Source organism: Bombus fervidus, chromosome 16 (assembly GCF_041682495.2).
Source record: "Bombus fervidus isolate BK054 chromosome 16, iyBomFerv1, whole genome shotgun sequence".
In the NCBI taxonomy this organism is placed as follows: Eukaryota; Metazoa; Arthropoda; class Insecta; order Hymenoptera; family Apidae; genus Bombus; species Bombus fervidus.
This window is the reverse complement of record NC_091532.1, coordinates 2,168,115-2,190,491: the sequence shown is the minus strand read 5'-3', so window position 1 is coordinate 2,190,491 and position 22,377 is coordinate 2,168,115. Positions and strand designations below refer to the sequence as shown.

The 22,377-nt window shown below is 41.7% G+C and overlaps 3 protein-coding genes and 1 non-coding gene across 5 annotated transcripts in view; 1 reads left to right on the top strand and 3 right to left on the bottom strand.

Annotated features, from left to right (window-relative positions):
* The window catches only part of Ef-1a-f1 (translation elongation factor eEF-1 alpha chain), a 236,339-nt gene that overhangs the window by 155,404 nt on the left and 58,558 nt on the right, over positions 1-22,377 (bottom strand). The gene's annotated exons all lie outside the window — the stretch shown is intronic.
* Ada2a (Transcriptional adapter 2A) overlaps positions 1-22,377 on the bottom strand; it is a 330,348-nt gene that overhangs the window by 251,144 nt on the left and 56,827 nt on the right. The window lies entirely within an intron of this gene.
* The window catches only part of Vg (transcription factor vestigial), a 79,967-nt gene that overhangs the window by 31,897 nt on the left and 25,693 nt on the right, over positions 1-22,377 (bottom strand). The gene's annotated exons all lie outside the window — the stretch shown is intronic.
* Trnas-uga (transfer RNA serine (anticodon UGA)) lies at positions 10,524-10,605 on the top strand. Its single transcript has one exon. It is a non-coding gene; the product is annotated as a tRNA-Ser (tRNA).

Here is a 22,377-nt window from a genome sequence, read left to right as displayed (position 1 = left end):
GGACAGACGAGGCCTTTAGTGTCCTGTTATCAGAGCCGATCCGATACGGTCACCAATAACTTCTGCTACCTACCGCAGCGACGTACTAAAGGTTATGCTCTGGCTGGCTGTCCGCTACCGACCGCCGGACCCTTTACCAACTTATTACTATGTACCGTCCGCCGGCTCGTTCGAAGTTCGCGCCGACCAATAGTTGTCCAATAAAGAGCCGCTCTTTACATTCGCGGCGTAACGCCGTGCCGCCGCCCGCCGGCCATAACCGAGATGCATAACTTAATGCACTTTATCGGAGACTTGTTCTTCTGTTTTGTCGGCGAGGGAGGAGGCTGAATGCGCGCAGCGATGAAGCTGTGACCCGTAAGGATTGTGCTGAGAATTAAGCGGCTCCTGTGCCGTCTCGCTACGCTTCCGGTGAAACGAAATTTTAGCTTTTAATTTCTGAACAATTGGAACGTCTTGCAATTAAATTATTAATTAAATATGAAATTTGTAGAAAATAAGACGATATGACGAAGGCAGATGGTAGACTTTTGAAAGGAACCAAGTTTATGTTATAGATTAGACGAGCCTGGATAATTAATTGTCGAAGATTGTTTTGTAAGGAGATGATTTTACAATTTCGGTACGCAGTTTATTTTCCTCTTCTTATATGTATGGTATATACATGAATATGCAGCATGGAATTTGCATGAATATTGAGCTCGGTCCATTAAATACTTTTAAGGCGCGCTTAAAGAACACTATCCCATATATTGGCATTACGAACGTTGAGGATAGAAATAATTTTCAGATCGAATGAATGTATCGTTTGTAGGTCTGGTTGTTGTTAACTTGATGCGGTGAAATTTCTATGGCTAATTGAAAGCACTTACGCCTGTTTTAAAAGTGGTTTCGATAAAATAAATCGTGTTATTAAAGTCGCCGCGCTGTTTTTATAAAAAGAACGCGTCTCGTAATTAAAAGAATAAATTAAAATGATTTCGTACTTAAATTCATACCTATTTACGTCGATATTAAAGGAAGAAAAAATTGAATAAGTATTCACGAAGATACCGTACTTGCTTTCGTAGACGGTACTTTTACTTCGGCTTTCACGGTAACGAATAATTATTTTGTTCCAGACATTTCGCAATATTCCAGCAAAATCCTCCGCTATATACTTGTCTTGGCAATTTAGATCGTACTATTCGAGGGAATGACAGGCGGAACCATCGCATTTCCACGCTTCGAAAAATATTCCGTTAACTTGACTAATTTCGGCGCCTCAGCTCGGGCCATTGAAACTCTTAAACCGACGAAACTCCGCCCCGATCGAACACCTCGTAGAATTCCCAAACTGATCCCTGAGTTTCACTTTGTAGAAATAACGACGCCATTGAGAATGTAGAGACAAAATTCGAAGACTGGCTTTAAATTTCGTATGACTACAAAAAATGTAATACTACGAAAATGAAACGTGGAACTTGGTAAAAGAACGCTTAAAGGATACCTTCAACTGCCTCTTGTAGCTACCGGTTGCGCACGGTTACTTCGTAATATTTCATCGAACAACTGCGGAAATTCATTAATTTTCTTCTACGCTTCTTAGAATTCTATAAAACTGCATAAGGTCAACGCAGTACGCACGGTAACCATTCTAATAACTTCATTTTACAACTCGGCTACAAGACGATTATAAGATACATACAATGACAGATTTCAACGAACCAGTAGTATCTGAAACTTTGTGCGTTTGCTGGCTCACGCCGCGTTCCATCGTTCGTCTAATTGTTTCCTTATTCGTCGATGAAATGCACGCACGACGATTATACGGGTGACACGCGAAACCTTTCGTTTCCTTATGACTAGTGCGCGATATATGAATTCCTCGCTGGCATTTCATCGCATCAAGTAGTGGCCGAGATACTCTAGGAATCCGACGAATGTCCTCCGCGAGTCAGCGCGCGTGCTTTTCTACGGGGATCGCTCGCCTCGACGTTTTACCGTGATTCCTTTATTTTTGCGGCTGAGCTGCACGAACAATTTCCGTTTGTCCGCAAAAGCGAGACCTCGCTGACGTTAAGCTAGGCGGAAGAGGAATATGCGCCGCCTTCGTTGCTTCCTTCAGGCATCCCTTTACACGTTTTCATCCTGATGAATACTAATACTTTCGTAACGAAGAAACTTTTGGTATCGTATACGTATACGTGTGTAATTGTAACATTACGAACGAACAGAATCATCCGTAAAATACGCAGCATATTGCCATTAAAATTTGAATGAGAAAAATTCCTAAATTCAAAACCCTAACGAAACGCAATTTCAATTACTTCGTTCATATCATTCTATCAGATTCTATAGAGATTCTATAGATTCTATCAGATCAATCGCCATCGATTCTTTCGCTTTTATACACTCGTTAGGTAACCAAAGCGATAAACGAACGAAACGTATCGAATACAAACGTCCAATCCACAGTCTGGTCGTTATACCGCGCCATAACCCATATAATGCCCTCCAGATTGCACCCCTTGCGTTTTCTTCGCCAAGAAGCATAACCGGTCACCTTGTATCGAACCGATCCGCGCGATGGCATGAAAATAAGGTCGAACGATTATCTCTGTCGTTCGCGGGATGCGCTTGTACCAGTTAGAGAAGCGGGTCGATCGATTGCCAACCAATCGTGTGACGCATCGAAAGAAAGATCGCGCGGCGCGATCCCCTTTCGAAAATAATTCTGCCGACTCTCATCGCGATACTCGAATACCTGTCGTTCGTTACGTGGTCCAACCAGATTGCTCGCGAGAATGCGATCCTTTGCACGACGATTCGATTAATATTGAACACGCAGACCGCCTTCGGATTCTCGAGTCTTCCCCGCGTTACGTGCGCAACCTCTCTATCTCATACGATACATCTCGATGATTCCCTTCGTTCTCTTTCTTTTTCTAATTCTTTCTTTCCACTCTCTTTCTCTACCGTTTCTTTTTTCTGTCGTTGTACCGGTATTGCGCTAGCCGCGATGCAGCTACGTATCGAGGACGATCGGATTCGTCTCGAATGCAGCGAGGACTCTTATTACACCGACTTCTGGAAACGGCTACGTAGAGCTAAGAAACCGGCGAGTACAAGCCACGAGCGAGACCGGTCGCTCTTACTGTCACACGGAGATTCCGTAGAACGAAGTAGGTTTAACCGGTCAATGGGAATTGAGATACGTCGATGCCACGGTTCTGGAATCTTTCTGCGCGATTTTCATGAGATGATAATTGGTTTGATCAAAGAAAAACGAGATTACCTACTATGTACATCGTGAACAGCGAAGAAAGTTCGATGTTAAACGAAGATTACGCTACTCGATAATTTACTTCGTTAAGAAACTGGTAACTCTACTTGTAACATCATCGCAAACATTAAGATTCGCCTGTTATATTTTCTCAAGACGATAAATAATAAATAACGTTTATTACGTAAGTTGTATAAAAAGAGAAGAATTAAAACGTTAATAGAAGGACGATAAATTCAACGCGTCATATTCGAGAAGATGAGTTGGACAATCGTAAAAACGAAAGAGAAAGGATGATCGAAACAGGATGCTGAATCTCGAATATCGAGTTAGGTATCGATCGAAGGATCAATCGTTCGTACGTGGTCAGAGCGAGGAGGCAACGGCGATCGGAATGCGATCCTCAGAAAACAGAGGTGGCCGGTGAACGCAGTGGCACGGAGCGTAGCCCCCTTTAGCGCGTGTCGCAAAGAATGGCGTTCCTAGACTAAAAACGGAACAGCGGCAAGGAATGTAACGTTGCAGCACACCTTGCCCCGAGCTGTGACACGAGTTCGCGCGGACGCGTATAGAAACGCGCGTGCACACAACCGTGAGCAAACAACCTGGCCTGGTACGCGTGAGATATGGCGATTCCGTACCGATAATTGTCGCACATCCCGGCAATTCCGCGATCTGCCAACGCCAAACAGCATCGTATCGCATCCGCGTGACGTGTTACTTCTCCGTGTTGCTCGTCCTTCTCAACGGACGTGCCAGGACTTCCGTCTTACCGCGCTGTCGACACGCCTGCGTGTCTTTTGTTTCGACTTTTTCCTCGAAAGCACGGTGAAAAGGTTGCACGTTTCTCGTGGTTATGGAAGAATTAACTTCGATAAGGAACGCGCGTTACGAAAGTAAGACGCGGATGGACGTTGAGTCGCGTTTGAGAAAGTTCCATTGTGTTTTAAAACTTTCGAACGATTTGCGACATTTGATGGAATTTTTAGAACGTAAATAATCAAAAATACGATGGTCACTGGTTGTGTTTCGTTCTGTTAAAAATAAATCGTATCGCGTTTAACTCGTATTCGGCAAGAATTAAAATCCGTCTATGTTAAACTGCTCGATTAGCTTCTAATTTCATGACTATAGAAACTTCTAATTAGTAGACGATCCAGTTAGCAGGTTAAAAACTTAGTATTTAATCGACCATTCAACGCTACTGCAATTAAACGCACTTGGGGTACATTTCACGATTAAATACGATCACACTGTATCTTACAAATTGATCGTTCGCAGAGGTAAACCGCGTCCGACGTTAGAAGCAGAAATTTTCGCCGTAAATCTAGCTCAAAGCCAACTAGTTGAATGAAAAGGACAGCTGCTTGCGGTCCGATTCTGGTGCATTTCGCTGTAATCCTACGGGTCATCCAGCGTGATGAATTACCATCAAGGATAGCGCTGTTTCCCCGTTCCTTCCTAGTGTTTGATGTTAAACGTGATTAACGTGTTCTTCTGATTCTAACCTCCCGTTTGATCTTGACACGCAAATCTGCTCTCCTATCCACAGCTGCACCGATGTTATCGTGGAACACGTGCTATTCGGTTATTACTGTATTCGAGATTATTCTTCAAAGTGCTTGAAATAAGTCTTTAACACCAATCGCCTTACATTTCAGCTCTAAAAAGTCTTAATCGCATTCGTGTTCCACCTTAATCTCGATATTAACGTTCCTTCCCTTTTCCTTCGAATACCAAAGAAAATGGCTGATGTGCGATCAGTTTATTGATATAAGCAGCATTTAATGCATTAACTAATAATATAAGACGGAACAAAGAACTCCGTGTAACGTTAACGTTTCGCATTCTTCGATCGATAATTCATGAAAATATCAGGTTACGGTGATCGGATCGAGTATACTAAATATCGCTTCCAATTGGCTAAACAATCGGAAGCAATTGCCGAGTCGACGCAAAGTGGACGATCACAATGAACGCATAAATTTCTCTTAACAAATTCGTCTGGAAAATGGCGGATCTATCGTGCAGGCCCCGAAGTCTTTGCTGGCGGACAAAACGTAACGAGAAGCAGCTGCTACAATAGTCACCTGCGGCGATTAATGGCGTCCGGTCGGCGACCGTAAATAACAATAAACCAGTTTACTGGAAGAACAGTCGCGTGGCTTCCGTGGTTCTGGGAACTATTCTAGCGTCCCTTGCGCTTCGTCAATGTTACCGCCACGACGAGCAATTAATTTCCACGGACGTGAATCGCGATCCGCTCGTTCAAAGATTTGCCTACGATGGAGTAGAACGGGCCATCGATCCTATAGCCGCGGAAGCTTCCTTATTTTGTTTTCAATACAGCCAAGCTGAAACATTTTATCAACCAATGAATCCCTAGTTCTTATTGCATTTGGTTCTGAGCCGTTCTGTTTACATTTGGAAAATTAAAACTACATTGGTCAATTGTAGTTACGTTCGTACGATGAAACGTCCTCTTTCAAATAAAAGTTTAATCGAAGTGTTTTGAAATCAATTTTCAAATTATCAAAAGTGACACGGTAATTGATAACACCGCTGCAAGTTACAACCTCAAACTTAATACCTTTCTTAATCTATGAATTAGGAAATCGTTCAAATTCCCCGTTCAACGAATCAATTCGCATTTCAATCCGTTTCCCAGAACTCGTTGAAGAAGCTCGATCACCACCTACAAATCTTCGATCAAGATCTCGAAAAGTCGACCGTGTCGGTGCCGCGTATAGAGACGGCAGCAAGTCCGCGAAAAAAAGGTCGAAGTGAGAGGCGTCTCGTCGGCGTTCTCAGCTGGCCCTCGAGGAAAAGCTTATTCAATTCAATTCTAATGGCTCGGCGTAAGAGAGTCGCAAATAGTTGCATTCGCGATATCTGGGGGGGGCCGCAACGTCGATCCGACAAGAGACGGTCCGCCGCCGCCGCCGCCGGCGCACGCTCTTCTGCTGTCTTTCCGCGAGACCTTTCTCGAATGATGAGAGTATTCTCACCACGTTTTCCGCGACACCGGGATATCACGGATCTTCAAAGAGCCGCCACGTCGCTCTAGCATCGTTAATATAAATTACACCCACACGCATACGCGTTATACTCGTGTGTCGAGGTCAAGTCTCCGCGTCTCTGAGGGACGTTCACGAACGCGCGCGCTCACGCTAGTGTACACATCCACCACGCAGCTATAATGCACGCGTCGACGTATTACCAGATTCTTAGGAATGCTTATAATTTTACGAGCCTCCTTAATATGCGCTTAGCTTCTGCCGCGGTAGCCTCTTCGGTCTGCGATGCCTCCTCTTGCCCTGCGGCCCTCGTCTTCGCCCTTTCCGACCTCCTACCACCTCCCCCTCGCTCCCCTCGCGTGCCTACCTACGACATTTTCTACTTAACCTTTGAACCAAGATCGTTCGCGCGTAGCAGGTGCATTCCACCTTGCGGCGCGACGATCACTCGAAAATCCGTTCCGCGGAGGCGCGGTCGCTGCCTCCTCTCCTACCGGGGAACGTCTATATTGGATACGGCTGAACGAAGAGGGATTCCAACGAGATTGAAGTTACCTTCTTCTTGCTGCATTTTTTCAACCGTTTTCCTTCCACAGTTTTTCTTTTTATTATACACCACGTCTACACGTACTCGTGTATAAGTGTTTTTTCCGTTCTACGGGCTATGGAAGTAGGTATAGCGGAGGTGAATAGATTATGTGGATGAGGAGGCACGGAAACTTCGCGGGGAATGCTTACCGCTACGCCGAGTAAAATTATCGAGACTGAACTTCCCATGGATCGTTCAACGACCAGGTTTCTGATAAGTCAGTACGGAAATTGGGATGTAAGGAAAAGCACAGGATGTAGAATTAAAATCGTTTTGTTCCTTTATCAGCATGGAACAGGTTAGGTTTAGAAACTATGATAAAAATTATAATTAATCGTATCGAGTTGCGAAGTGAATAAAATAGGTTCTTCTCGTTCTTCTCTCTAACAAAAACAAACACCCGATAATTCTTCGTGATTTCTGACTGTTCGGAAATTTAACTTCAATGTATAAAAATAGATGACAAAATCAAGTAACAAAATAATCCTTTAATCGCAAATTGTCAGAGATCGATGTATTATATGTTTGAAAGTCTCGGTTCACGTTTGGCAAGTTTGCGTGGAAAAGTATGTCAAGCACGTTCGACGCAGAACGCTTCGTGCAAAATGTACCTAATTCTAACTTTCCCGATTTCTCGGGCGCGCTGTGCATTTTTCAATGCTCAAGGTGCAAAACCAGTATGGTACGCGAAAGCCACTCGGCTCGTTTATGAGACAGGTGAAGGGCCACGGTTTTTATCCGAACGAAACTTCCCGTGTCGCCATTTAAGCGCGCACGTAATCGTCAGCGTGTGACTGACCAGTTGCAATTGCATTAATTCCCTCCCATAATTATGAATCTTGCTCGTGGTTTCCGATTGCCAGGTCTCGCGTATCCGTAAAGAAAGTTGGTCTCACAGTTACCTATACGTAATTAAAAGTTGCAACTGCTTGGAATGCTTATTGAATGAAAGAAAACACGATAGCGTTGATTCTGCCATTAGATAGGTATACGTGTGATTTTATTAACCTTGTTTTTGATTAGTCGTGCTAAAAGAATTGAGAATTAAAAATTATAGTGCCAACAAATTGACATTCCATGACCTTTTTCCGAGTAAAATTCAAAGTTTAGAAAGTGAATACTAAAGGCGTAGGTTAAACAAAGAAAAAAAATATAATTATGCAGAGATATTATGCAATTTAATTCCTTCTAGACCGAGTGACTAATGAATCGATGCTAATATTCTTGCATTCTTATCTACGCACCATGTGACGTGAATTGATAAAATGACTGGCACAGCGTATTTACCATTTGTGTAAAGCGTTTCAGCAATTATGACGTATATCTAATGCTATTGACGTTTTACAAGTCTTATAGATATTAATAACAAATACCATTGTAGTTTCGTAAATAGAGAAAGGAAGGATAAAGCTAATGTTGCGTAACGCAACACGGAGAAATAACTATTCTTTACCTTCTTAATAATTTTCTAATTTTTCTTCGTTGTCCTTAGCAAGTTTTTTTTTTCTAAATTACAGACACAAAATTACACTAAAAATACAAAATCTCCCAATCTCAGACAATCCTCGACACAATTTTCCCAAAACTATGAAATAACTATTACTTAGTAGATACAGCCATAATCATTCGCAAGAGTAAACGTTGCACGATAGTCCGATGATCAAACTTTCCATTTCTAGACTGACCATTGATAGCGATCTGAAAGTTCTCACGGCACAGCGAATAAAGTTCGATCGAGTCAGAGCACAATTCGTCGGATTCGAAAGGACGCTACGTTTTCATTAGTCACGAAACGCGTGGGACAGAGACACCAGTCTCAGTCAGTGTCTCAAGGGTTGACTCAACAACTGTCGATTCGTCACTGTCAGTTAGTGCAGTGTCACGAGCTGCTCGAGATGAGACGACCGATTATGGGAATGAAAAATGATCCGCGAAAACCTTTGATATTTCGTCCGCTAGTCGCTAGGGAATACACGGCCTTGGTTTTCTGAATGCAGGTCCGAAACGAGTTTTCGTTGCGTCTTTCCTTGCTTTCGATAGAGACGAGGAAAAGTTCCTCTTTTTTCACCTCGATCCTTCCGAACGAGGAAAAGTCATACGACAAATAGGATCGTGACTTTCTCACTCGGCGAATTGCAGTATGGTCACGAGGAAATTTATTGCTTCTGTTGATGATATTAATGAGCTTAATGTTGTTATAAGTGAATGCGCAATGATATTGCAGAATCGGGGGCTGGAACGTAAGAAGAACTTGGTATACGTGTGCTATATAACTTTGTTTGTGAAAGAGTGGGTAATTTTTTTGGAGTTATCGCGATGCTGAAATGTAAATAAGCGAAGAGATCAGGTTATATCGAACGAAGTCTTATAAATTAAAGGCCTTTTTTACAAATTAACGATGTTCTCAATTATTTGACGTCCATAAAGATAAGATTAATTGTTTAAGTTAAAAATTTATGTTATTAATGTCGAAGAATAACGAGGTGAAAACGAAAGAGAATAAAAATGATATTTTATGTCACAAGTGAAAGACCGATCTTCGATCCATGATTACAGAACGAGAAATTTTCGATTAGAAATCAGACTAAATACGAGTTAAAATGTAAATGGGAAAAAAACTGAAACGATATACAGTAAATTTTACGAATATTCACAAAACAACTAGAAAAAATCTTCGATGTAAGTGGACATTAATGTTATTTTATAAATTAGCAAATAAAGATATAAGCATTACTGAGATGTTACAACGAATACGACACGTTAAAAAGAGTAACGTCGCTATATCTGGTAATTAACGGTTAAGTTAAACGTTCATTGATGTTCCTGCGTGTCCTTTCTTATCATCCTTGAAAATGGTTAATTGCGAGCGACACGAGTCGAGAATAACGGTCGTGAAAATCACAATTTCTCTTTTTCCTTTTCACTTTAAGACCAAGGCTACACACGAAGCTCGATATCATTCTGTTAACGATCGCAATTAAACAACCGTGAGATGACTCAATTATCGTTAATACGGTCGCAATGTGCCGCTTTCCTCAGAACCTTACAGAAAAGAAAGAGAGAGAAGCGAGTTTAATTAATCTGCAGTTCATTCGTTAAAACCCGGAAATGCGACCCTGTTCCCTTGTAATTGTCTTAGTTCGATCGTTTCCTCGGCTAATTGAAATTCTTACCCAAGTAGCAGTGGCGTCGTGAAAGAAACTTGCTGGACTCTATTAATTGAAGCTTAATTAACACGTTGGCAATCGTGTGATTTCGTGGTTCCTTCTTCAATTGGTGGCGAAAGCAAAGAAGTAACTATTTTGGTGAAAATTGTAACGAAAAGCGTTACAGTGTTTCAGATTTGTAGAATTACCGATTTTTCTAGGCTATCAAATGTTTCGATAGTATTATTTTGTTAAAAATGTTCAGATTCTTACATTCACTTTATAAAGCATTACAAGATTTCTTCTATCTCTTTGCTTTATGCAATATTTCTTACTTTAATACAATCTGTTTGCCTTTGTTACGCAACGTAATGCGTAATTTCTAATATCTTCTTTCATTATCACCTATTACGTTAATCTATCTTTTATTTGTAGTAAAATATTTACAAACATTTCTTTGCGTTCTATTCACGTTTAGTATAGTATGTAACAACTCACAGAACAGAGCTGCGGTGTCCGAGCGGTTAAGGAGATGGACTTGAAATCCATTGGGTACTACCCGCACAGGTTCGAATCCTGTCCGCAGCGAAATTTTTTTTTTTCTTTAAATCATTTTTACGCAAGCACAGGATGCTAAAATATCATATACGTATTATTTTTCAATTATTATAAATGCAATATTTAAAAAAAGATCGATCTCAAACGACTACAGAGATATACTATGACCGCGTGTACTCCCTCAAAGCTTACACAGTATAGAGTTTAACTCCGCGTATTTCCAACGTTCATTTGTCACTTTTGTAACATTTATTTTGCGTCAGCTACGATTGTAAATGAACCGGAGAAGAAAAGGTTTCCGAAGCGTGGCTTCCGCGAGTATAGCGCCTGCTCGGAAGTATGAAGTATGCAGATTTGAATAGAGATTAGGAAGTTGTAATTCGTCATCGCACCTACGCAATGAGCGTTACGTTCAACCGAGATTCGATGATAGCGATAATAATTTGCAAAGGGCACGCAGGACCCGATAAAACCTACGTCGACGTTGATGCATTGCGAAAGATAAGTTACTTCTACGAGCGATGACGCCCGCAACGTTTAAAATTTGTAACAGAATTGTAAAATGAGTATTACGAATGTATTTTTAAGGAGGTGTTTTTAGTAAAAATTACCAATTTCATTCCTATTGGACATAATTCTAACTCGATCAGGAACATCGAACTTTCGAACAGAACCTATTACGCTTGCAAAATTTCTCTGTAAAAAAATGCAAAACGCGAGGAAAATTACAGACACCCTCGTTTTTCGGTGGCGGCTGCGTAGGCGGAGTCCGCGGGCAAACGATGACAACGCCGCCGAGAACAGAAGCCATTTCATAAAAATTCCTCGACGGTCCCCTCGCGTTTCTCTCGCGTCGCTCGTTTATAAAACTCGCGTAATTGAAGAAACAAAGGGGACTGCAATTATGCCTCTGGCAATTACGGCGGCGTAAACGCGCTTGCGCGAACTGGAGAAGCATGGCCGAGCGCGGCTTTCTTCCACGCTCGACGCGACTTTTTGATGAAATTATTTCCTCCGGGAGAGTTGTTCTCCGCTGCCGGAAACGGCAGCAGACAGAAAGCCGCGACCAGACCGGAAGCGCGCTCCGCCTCGTGAATAAAAATCGCTCGCTTCGGGGTAGAATTAAGCAGTGCTTGTTCTAGATTGGTCGAAGCCAGCTGCTTCTTGTCAGGAAGCACTTTACTTTTCGCCTTTTTTACGCGTTTTACGTAAATAAAATTATTTCTCGAACGAACAAATTCTATTTGTCCAATATTTATGTATGTATATCGCAATTTGCTTATTAACGTTTCACGATTATACTTGTTGTAAAGGATGTCAGAGCGAGTGCTATATAAAAATATATAGTCTTTCCCATAAATCTAACTAATTAATCAAGTTTATTTTTCGCACGATTTCGCAAACGCTGCACAGATCCTCTCTCTTGGTGCAAAGATAAATGTCTTACAATTAAATAATTATGAAATTATCTGTAGGAGGTATTTTTAAAGAAACCAGTTATAAGATCTTGATAATATGAAATTGAAGGATTTGTTAATCAGAGACGACAGACTGTGCCATTTTACGCAATACGAGTAATTTAATTACCATCGCGATGATTGCGAAACTCTTGAAATTACTTATACAAATGGAAACACGTTAATGTTAGTGTAAGAAGTGGCAATAATTTAACTTTAATAACGTAGATCCACATCAAAAGCTACCGTCCTATCTCAGACCTTTAAAGCGCGAGAAATCAGACCCGTCGACGAATTAGCATACGTTTTCTTCTGAGACGAGATGACCGTAAAGCTGTCGGCTATCGCGGAAATCGCGGTGAACCATTGTACGGTCGAGGACAAATGTACCGTGTCGAGCATCGAGCAAGAAGAGCAAGAAAGAAAGAAGAAAAAGAAAACGATGCAAGGAACAGAGAGAGAAGAGACGAAAAGGATGCGAAAGCGCAAATAAGACGTCGCCCGGTCGTTTAGTCGATCGTGGAAGCGAATCAGAAATCGCATGCAGAGCCACTGGAAAGGTTTACGGCCTTCGTTATCCTCTTTGCGCACTCATCAAGCAGGAGAACGCTAGCCCGGCATATTTGCGAAGAAATAAGTAAGCGGCGACCGTGCACGCCTGACGATCGCGATCGTCGATGTGGATTCCCCGTTTCCGATTCAACACCGTTCCGCCGTGTGTGATGTACTGAAATGGAATTATCTCGATTCCCCTTCGATCCGATCTTCCGCCTGCCTTTGTTGCGCCCGTTGACGTCTTCTTTCGCTTCTTTCGACCCATAGCAACTTGTATAACGCTTGCACTACCGCTCGCAAATATCGCGACACTGAAATACGCTTTATTTACTTTCGTTGTGTATTTCTCGATGAAAATATGGCTAAACGTATCGTACGAAAAGAAACGAATGTCTTTGGTCCAGATATTTACGCGAACACGGAGCATTGTTTTCCTTTAACCATTGAATTTATATTTTTAAAATTTAAACCATCTATTTCGTTCTATTTTCTCGTTCGTCATACTTATCTAAAGCTACTCTAATTGTGTAACTTGCCGTTTCCATTTACACGCTATTTAACCTTGATAAAGAGGTCTTATCACTGCTAACTCTATGCGAAGCGAGGCACGCGTTGCTTTCGCGTGTTACACGCTTCGTACTTAATTCGAACCGCGTAAAATCTTATCGATGACTAACAATCGTTACATCTTGGCTGTGCACAAATATTCTTTTAATTCTGTAATTAACGTCTCCTTTATCGCAAACATTTTTTAATTATACATGTAGAAACTATATACGTGAATTAATTTGCTTTAATAAATGTATAATTGACAAAAAAATTATTTCCAAGAACGCGACAAGCATCGATCATTCTGCGTTAATTCAGCATACTCTAATCCGCACATATTACAATGAAAACCATGAAGAAACCCCACAAGAAGGACCTTTTCATCGCTCGAATATCGGAGAATTTGTCGCTCCGCTCGAAGCAGGTCGAGCGAGAAAACATCAAAGAATTCTTCTTCGACCCTGCTTCGACTCCATCCCCCAAGTTCTCCTCCTCGACGTAATAATCATTTATTATCCCGACGAGTAATAACCGGTAAGCAACGATATTATGAAGCTACGAAATTAAGGCTTTGTTTAAAAATTAGCTGCCCGTACAATTTACGCGGTCTTCTTTCATGAACTTTGCCCGTAAGGTCCATTGTTTACTTCCTTAATAACCTTTATTTATCGTACTCTCGTGTATCTAATTTTACAGCTAAGATCTTTCTTCGAAATATTTCATTTTACATTTGATATCTTTTCGTTGAACGTTTAATTTTACAACGAATATTTGTTATTATAACACGTTACTTCTAAGTACGTGATTATGTGCAACAATCTCCTGCCGCTTCTCTCTTTATAAGAAAGCTACGCGAAATTAAAAAATTCATTGACCTATCTTTATTCCACTTAGGACATGTAGCTTCGAGTTACAATTTCTTCTATCAATTTTGCTACAGAAAGAGAACACGAACGAAAGGATTGCCGATATCGCAACTTGGACCAGCGAGACTCGACGTACACTCAACGAACGCTGGCGTCTTCGCCAACATCTATGAACGCGTTATCGTAGCTCGCGATAACGAAGCTTCCATGTCAATGCTCGGTTCGCTTGTTAAAGCTTATCCGCTCGAGTCGTCAATGAAATAGCTACGCGTGGCCTCATCAGACACGCGAAATTGATGAAAGTATGCCGGATTCGTGCATTCCACGGAAGTCTCGAGTTCTGGCCAGCTTTGGCAAGCAACGCGAGGTGAACGCATCTGTTTGACCGTCTCGATAACGTGTCGCGTCGCGCTTTTATTAATGAGAGGACATTCTCGACGAGCTTTCGGAATCTTCCTTCGCCGACGGGATTCGCCAAACGAAATGGCGAAAACGCGAAGAATTCGCGGCTAGCTGCCGGTCCAATGAAAAACAGATGCTGGCACCGTCGCCCCGAAACCTCGCTTTTTCACGACACCCCTTTGATCATCGAGCTGCATCGCTAGAGGATCGCTCAACTTTCCAGACGTTCTGTTGCTTTGATTTCATCGACAGACATTTACGGAACAACGATCACGGCGATTCTTGTTATTCGTAGGAGGAAGGAATAACTCGGTGCGTTGGAAAATTATTAGCGAAATTTACGAAGATTTGTACAGTGGGCTAGTTTATGGTTTAGTGAATTTCCCTTCGTAGATATGAAGACTCCAGTTTCAGATATTTAAAATGGTTCGACCAATTAAAAATTGTTCATCGTTATTTACGATTACTTTCCAAGTTATTCCGACGGTTCTCGAATTTCTTACTCGAGGAGTTCCACTGTTTCTTCAGCGATTTTTACAATTTCGCGTTATAAGCATTTATAATCCGACCAAGTGTACCTTTGAATTATTTTCCTGGCGAAAGACGCGCGCGTGGTTGACGGAAGATTTGCGTCAAATTCGAGAGAACTACTTCACAGGTGATGTTCTCAATTGAAGCGATGATCACGCGCGATCCCTTAATCGTGATGCCAGAGTGCAAACGGTTCGAGAGAAGCGAACGTGTATGCCTGTGCCGCGGCACGCACAAAGGTGTCTTTATTAACCCCGGGAAACTAGAGAACCGTGCAAAATGTCTGGCTCGAGGGAGGCTCTGCTCTATATTAGCTCGTTTTATGCAGACGCCACGGCTTCTATCAAATTAAGTTCATACGGGCTTCTCGCCTTCCGCGATCTCGAATCTCGACTACGAAGTTTCCCTTCGATCGATCGGTTCGTTTGTGTCGTCGCTTAATCAACGCGAACATCTCGGCTTTAGAAGCAACAGCGCCTTCGTGGAATTCGAAGAACCCTGTCGCGAGCATCTTTGCTTCAAGAAATTTTACAAACTGAAATTTTAGCCTGAATAAAATATATTTCCTACTTTTCAATCGCTTTTGACATAATGTTTTCCTAACGTATTTTAATTAAAGTTTAACTATTACGATTAAAGATAAATAGATATTTGATGGAGAATTTTTTACCATTTTCTACCAAACGCCCCTTTTGTACTCGGCTTTCGTTTCAAACGGTTTCTCGAACTATCGTACGTCTTACCGTCGCTATTGATTTTGTCTACAGAGCGATTCCAATCGAGCGTTCATTCGCAAGAGCAGAAAATAAAAGAAGAGACCTAAATACGTGTGACAACGGAGAGCACAAAGATCTCTGAGAAATTTCACACGTGTATTATCCCTGGAATTGATACGCACTGAGATTCCCTCCTGTAGAACTCGCATACGCATGCGAATACTTGTAATATACGTATACGTTCAACAGTCACGCGAGTGATATTTTACTCGGACCAACTCGAACTGTGCATATATGTACGTAATTGGCAAAGCAGGGGGTGTTTTTATTTGCCGTTCATATTCCATGGTGAATTTAATTCTTTGCAATTCAAATGGTTCCCTCTACGAGAGCTCTAATAGGACGCGATGAATTTGCGTTTTATCATCGCGGGTATAGAAAAGAAAAAAGAGAGAACAGGGCAAATTTCATGAAATTAAACGAACCTGGGAATAAGTACGAACATACAGTTGACGACTTTCAATTAGATTTTTGTCGTAGATTTGACGAGGAACATTAATATTAGGAAAGCTTGTTACAAAGTTTTACCGCGATAGATAAATTTTATTGTTTCATTAAGATATAGAATACTTGCGGATGTTCAATTTGTTAATTATTTTACGACGCGCGATAAAATCTTCCTGTGAAAAGAGTTAGAATTATTAATCGTAACAACTTCGTTTACGAAGATCTCGATTCACATGGTTCGTAACGTGAGAAATCCAAGCCGTAGAAAACATTAAATATATTTTGCGATTGTGATCCTACGTCTTACACCGATCATTACGTTTTAGAATCGGAATATTGTTTCATAGGAGAGAATATTTTAAATAATTTTAAACGTCGGACTTTCTATTTTCATAAAAATATTATATCTTACTACTGTCATCTTCGTCATGCTGCAACCAAGAAGATTTCTCTCGTACGTAATACTTTGTGGAAAATATATTAACTTTCATATCAAAGTAACCATCGATCGATATTTTAATTAGATTAAACTACGTTGATAAACTCTACTTTCGTCTGATTTGTAATTAACATACGTCGATCATGAAAAAATACATCGATATCGAGTACCTTTGAAATCATAGATGCATTTGTATCGCAAAACAATCAAATCGATTGAATTTTCAACGGCAGTTGATATTTCCAAATATATTATCCGCCTCTTGATGTTCCATGTTTCAACAATTAAAATATACGTACATCTCAATTAGTGGATTGCTGGAATTTATGAAAATCCTCGAAAAAGCTTTCCTATCGATCTAATATCTTCCGTAAAACGATCGTCACGGTTTTGTCCATGAAAAAAATTATACAACTTGGGTAGAAAAATGGCAGCTAGACTTTGGTTATACGTAGGTGGTCTCCGGCGTTCGTTAAGCTACATTGGATAGATTCGAAGATAAACAGAAGCTACACCTCGAGTAACACGTACGGAATTAACATAGCTGAGCGCGGTTCGACGTTTAAAAGCCGATCGCATTTCCATACTGGTGCCATTCGGTCCCATTTCAGGCCACTACCTCTTGCTAACACGCTGGTCTATATTTGCCCTCGGACCTCTCGAAGACTCATTTATATCCTGTTATCCGTGGATCTTTACGTGGCGAGCTTTCTCCGTGTTTCGAAGGCCGATTCTCGTCCACAAGGACCTCTTCCGTTCTAGGTTCATCCTTCTCTTTTATACTCTTTTTACCTATTTCTTCGTTGCGCTCTTCCTTCTTCGTTATTCTTTTTTATTTTCCCCTTTATGCTACTCCGTTCTTCTCTTCTTGAAAATTTCTTCATAATCGACTATAAATCCCCTTCTTATTACAAATATTGTTTTCTTTTTCGTTGTATCATTCAATTGATGTATTAAAAATAGATTTAGTAAACGTATCGTTAAATTAACAAAGAAATATCGAACACGTAGAACAAGAAGCGCGAAACGGAGGTCGGATAAACGCTGCGCGAATGTGCCCAAAGCGCATCGTGTTCGGCAAAGATTCGGTTCTATCTCTTATCTCGTTCACAGCCAGAAAGATCACTTTCCACTGTCGTCCCCGTCATATATAATTCTTTTCTACATGACAGCCGGTAGTTTGGATACAAGTCATTAACTCCAGCCGCGGGGAACGCAATATGTTAATGTCACCGATGACAACTAGTCGTTTAATCACTTAACGCCTCTTTTGAATGCCAGGAATCGCAGCCCGCGAACTCCGAGTGATTCATCGGCTGCAACGGCATCTCTTCTAATCTCGAATCCCGAAATTCCTTATAAATCGTCGTCTGGCTGGCCGTTTCGCGATTTACTTTCGCGCCGGTTAATGAGGAAGCACGCGGTGTCGCTCGTGCCGATTTACACCGTTGCGTAACAGCGGTGTCAACGTTTCGTCGACGAATCGTTTTTGTTGCGCCCCGTTCCTTTCGTTGCTTGCCTAATGAGGCCTTGATTCGATTTTACCCGCAGGCACATTCGACAACTTGTTTCTTTTCTTTCTTTTTCTTTTTGTAACGATGAGAATAATCATGATAATCGGAGTTCCATTAACTAGAGTCGATAATGTTCGTTAACGCGTTACAAGAAGAAAATTCTTTCTATTTTTACTATTAATAGTACGTATTTCTGTATAGATCTTTTTCATGAAATATGAAATGTCAAGATGTTAAAGAAGTACGTACATAGTTTACTTGTTATTTTATAAACGAAGATTAAAACATGTCACCATATATTTGCTAAAAACTCGAAGACGTTTCAAGCGATCGTTACACTGTCGTCCTATAGAACCTGATTGAATTGATTGAGACGCTTAATTGAAAAATACGAGCACATTTTTCCAGTTACCGTAAGGACCTACTTTATGGAATACATCCGTAACAAAAAAAAAAAGAAAATTCTGATTCTAAAGTTACCATCCAAATGGAAGATAGAATAAAGAGCTAACAATGAGAAAGGAGATACCGGTATTCATGAAAGTTCGTGAGCCACAGGGTGGAAGTCGTGGAACTTTCTCCGGCGTTCGTAGATCCCCCGCAACGTCTGAAAAATCGACACGCTTCTATCAAGACGGAGACGGGTTCTTGCAGCTTCCGGTCTCGATCGAACGGATCGACGTGACTTTCGGGTCGTGCGCACGGGAAACTCGAGAAAAACCATTCGACTCTATAAAAGCTAGTCTCATTATGAGCTCGCGTTACCGACGTGGACCTCTTGTCGGCATAAAATACAGCTCGGCTATCGTAAAGCACTCGACGCGCGGTTACAACTGCTTACAAATGACTCTCTTAATGACCACTGCCCGCTGTATATATTTTACAGCGAGAGTTCACTCTCGTCGCTATAACTTATACTTTCTGCGCCGGTTACGGGGCCGCGCAAGAAAAATAAGGAGATCCGTTTCTCCGGGTAGCGAGGCGCGCGACCGTTAGACACGCAGCTCTTTGCCTTTCTTTCTAACGAATCTATTTCACTGTGACTTGCGAGAGAAAAAAGAGAAGGTAGAGGGGAGTAGGTGGAAAGAGCTGGATTTCTTGCCAGATTATGTTGATAAATGTTGGAAAAGCGTCTTTGAAATGTGATTGTCGTTGATAAAATCGAATGGAACTTTAATTTAACGCGTTGACAACATGACCAGGTGTGAGAAACCTTCGCATATTTTTCTTAGAATTCTCATTCTTTCATTAAGTAGGTTTGGTGTTGCGAATTTTCCCTATCTTTCTTTCGTATCACGCTCGTTCGTCTCAACGAGTAGTATCGGTTGTTGCGCAGCCGGTTCTCTACTGCTACGAACGGAAAGTCGTCAAAGATCAGCCTAACAAGAAACGCGTTAAATTAGACAGGTGACGATAGAACGAAGGAACAATCGAATTTAACCCGTATCTCGATGGTGAATCAGTCGAGCAACCGGACCAGTCACTTTCTCGCTCGTAAATATAGAGACGCTGAGCGCTCGTCGGCGTCGTACCCGCGAAGAATTCGCAGGCATTGTGCTTTAGCGCCGAGTCGAAAATCGCCGCGTGCTTTCGCGCGTTTTCTTTCGTTTTTCTCGACATTCCCGGCACGACGCGCTTTGCTCCGCTCGTGCGACTCTCGCTGGAAAAATAACAACGGCGCTTCGCTCTAAATCTGACGAACGGTGGCGCGCTAATTTGGTTCTACGCGAATTAAGTAACGATCGGTCGAGTAGAATAAACTCGATAAAAATCGGATTTCAGATGGAAGCTGAGCCGATTTTCGTTCGTTCGATTTTCAAGATTCGATGAGCGGTATAGAGTATACGCGAAAGTTTCGAACCTAATTTAACGCGCAACGAAGAATTCTTAACGATATCGTTCAAAAGAACAGTTCGAAAAATACCGCACGCTATAGTTACAGACGAAAATCGATAGAAATACTTAATCTCTATCGCATTAAAAGCGCAGGATAAAATTTAAAAGCACAAATTTATTCTGTCTATAAATCACGCATCCATTACAAAACCAATTTTCGATATAGAAAACTGCGATATTCCAATCCTTACGACAAACTCTATAAATCCATCGAGAGGATCTCACAACAACTTGGTAAAACGTTTTCGAAACGTGAAACAGGTTCGATCGTGTGAAAATGAACGAAGCGACTGCATTATCAACTGGAGATTTATAACCGGCATCGGATGGAAGTAGCGACGAGGAAACAATGACGTCGTTCGAAACGTTTCGGACGAATTTTATGAACCTTCAAAAAGCGGTTGGTCCCTCCCTGGCCGAGAGCCAAACCGACCGACGGTTTATTATAGTTTTGTTATGACAGCGGGGCGTTTCGGTAAATTAATGTTGAAACAAATGTATCTCGCCCTAAGAGAGCCACGGCGTACCTCTAATTGAATTGGTAAACACCATAAGTTAACCAGTAAGTAGCGATGTCGGTATAAATCACTTTCGGAGGATGAGCTGTCACCGCGGGACAACAGACCGGCCATCGATGGGACCAAATGATTCCGAACAAGCCCGTTATTCTTAGCGAATTCGAGAGAAACTGCGTTTCCGAACGACGATCCGTGACGCACGGGCAACGCTGCTTCGAGAAATTCTTTTTATCCAACGGATCGGTTCAGGTGAATTGACAGCTTGATTCATAGCCGTGGCAGCGGAGTGTGTTTGCGCAAGTTGCGTGGAACAATGCCTCCTTCGAATTTATTTATCTTCAAAGAAAAGTATATTTACGGAAAAGTGACGCGTAGTCGATTTATTAATCCCTTTCGGCCGTGGGATCCAATTTGTTGTTGTAATTCGTATTGTAAGGCTGGAAATTCCGTGTGGTGTGGTGTCGTAATAAATTGGCATCGTTTTAATCGTTTCAATCTGACGATAGGAATAAAAAAAAAAAAAGCGATACGTTCGAAGAAACAGAATCCTAACAATCAGAAACCAACTCAATTCACCGTTTTCTCTTGGTTTCTCCCTTTATGGCTATTACCATATTCGCCAAGTCGATAATACAGCGGGAGCAACGGGTTCCCTATCAATCCATCGTACGCGCGCATGCATCATCGACCGGCAAAAAGACGAAGGACGCGCATGGGACGCGCGCATGATTTTTTCGCGGGACCGGATGGAACGTGCTCGTGGTGCACACCGCTTATTGCGCGTCGCACACGAGGCGCGCGAGCCACGGACCAGCCCGATAGAAATATTTTTGCCGGGCTAAATGGGTTTCTTCGGAAAGTCCGGGAGAACACGAGGGCAGCAGCTGGCCGGCGATGCGACAAATCATACCTGCTGGACAGCCTACACGTCGCAACCAGCCACGGTTGCGAGCGTGTGCAATAGTGTGCATGCTGATGCACCCGCGACAGGCAGATATGCAATGGCGTAACCAGGGCAGGCTTTCAGACTTTGATGCCACGTCGGGGCTAAATAACGACGATTTATTCGCGGACAGTTTCCATAAGTTTGAAATTGAGGCACTAGCTGAAGATTGTACGCAGTTGGGGACAAAAACGAGTGGACAGGTAGCGGAAATAGATATCGACGAAGTTTCCTCGAATACGGTTTCTTTACGCAAAGATTGAAATAGTAATTTCAATTATTTTTATCGGAGCATAATCTCTTCGCATAATCTTATTCCTCCAAATCATCTTTGTTCTAATTATGTAATTGTATATTCTGGTTTTTCGATTCTGGTGCATCGAATTGCTTTCTTTACACTGTTGGCGATTAAGCGGAAAGAAACGATGTTTCGAGTTTATTTTTCAGATGACGGTGATAAAACCGTATGCAGGACCGTTGTGGATGTGGAATGTATGATAAGAATTTTAACGCGGTATACAGATTATGCGACCCTGTGCGGAACCCGAGGGAGTATACTCGTTTATGGAGTCCGACGATAGGCAATATTTTGAGTTCTGTTTATGAGAGACTGACATTTAATTAACCCCAGCCTGAACAGCGGCTATTAATAAACCTCTGTACGCTCCTTTTATTTTAAAAAAGATAAATTAATTATAGAAATATCGATAGACAGTTGTTCAGCTTTCAAATAAATTTACTCGCTTCCTGGTTACAATTACTAATTAATTTTCTTTGAAACGATAACGAGTATCGTGAATACGGAATAATCAGGTTGCATGAGTAATTTCGCACGACGCTCGTTCCTCAAACTAGTTTCTCGCTACAAATGAAAAATGTCTTTAATAAGAATTGCTGTCATATAACCAG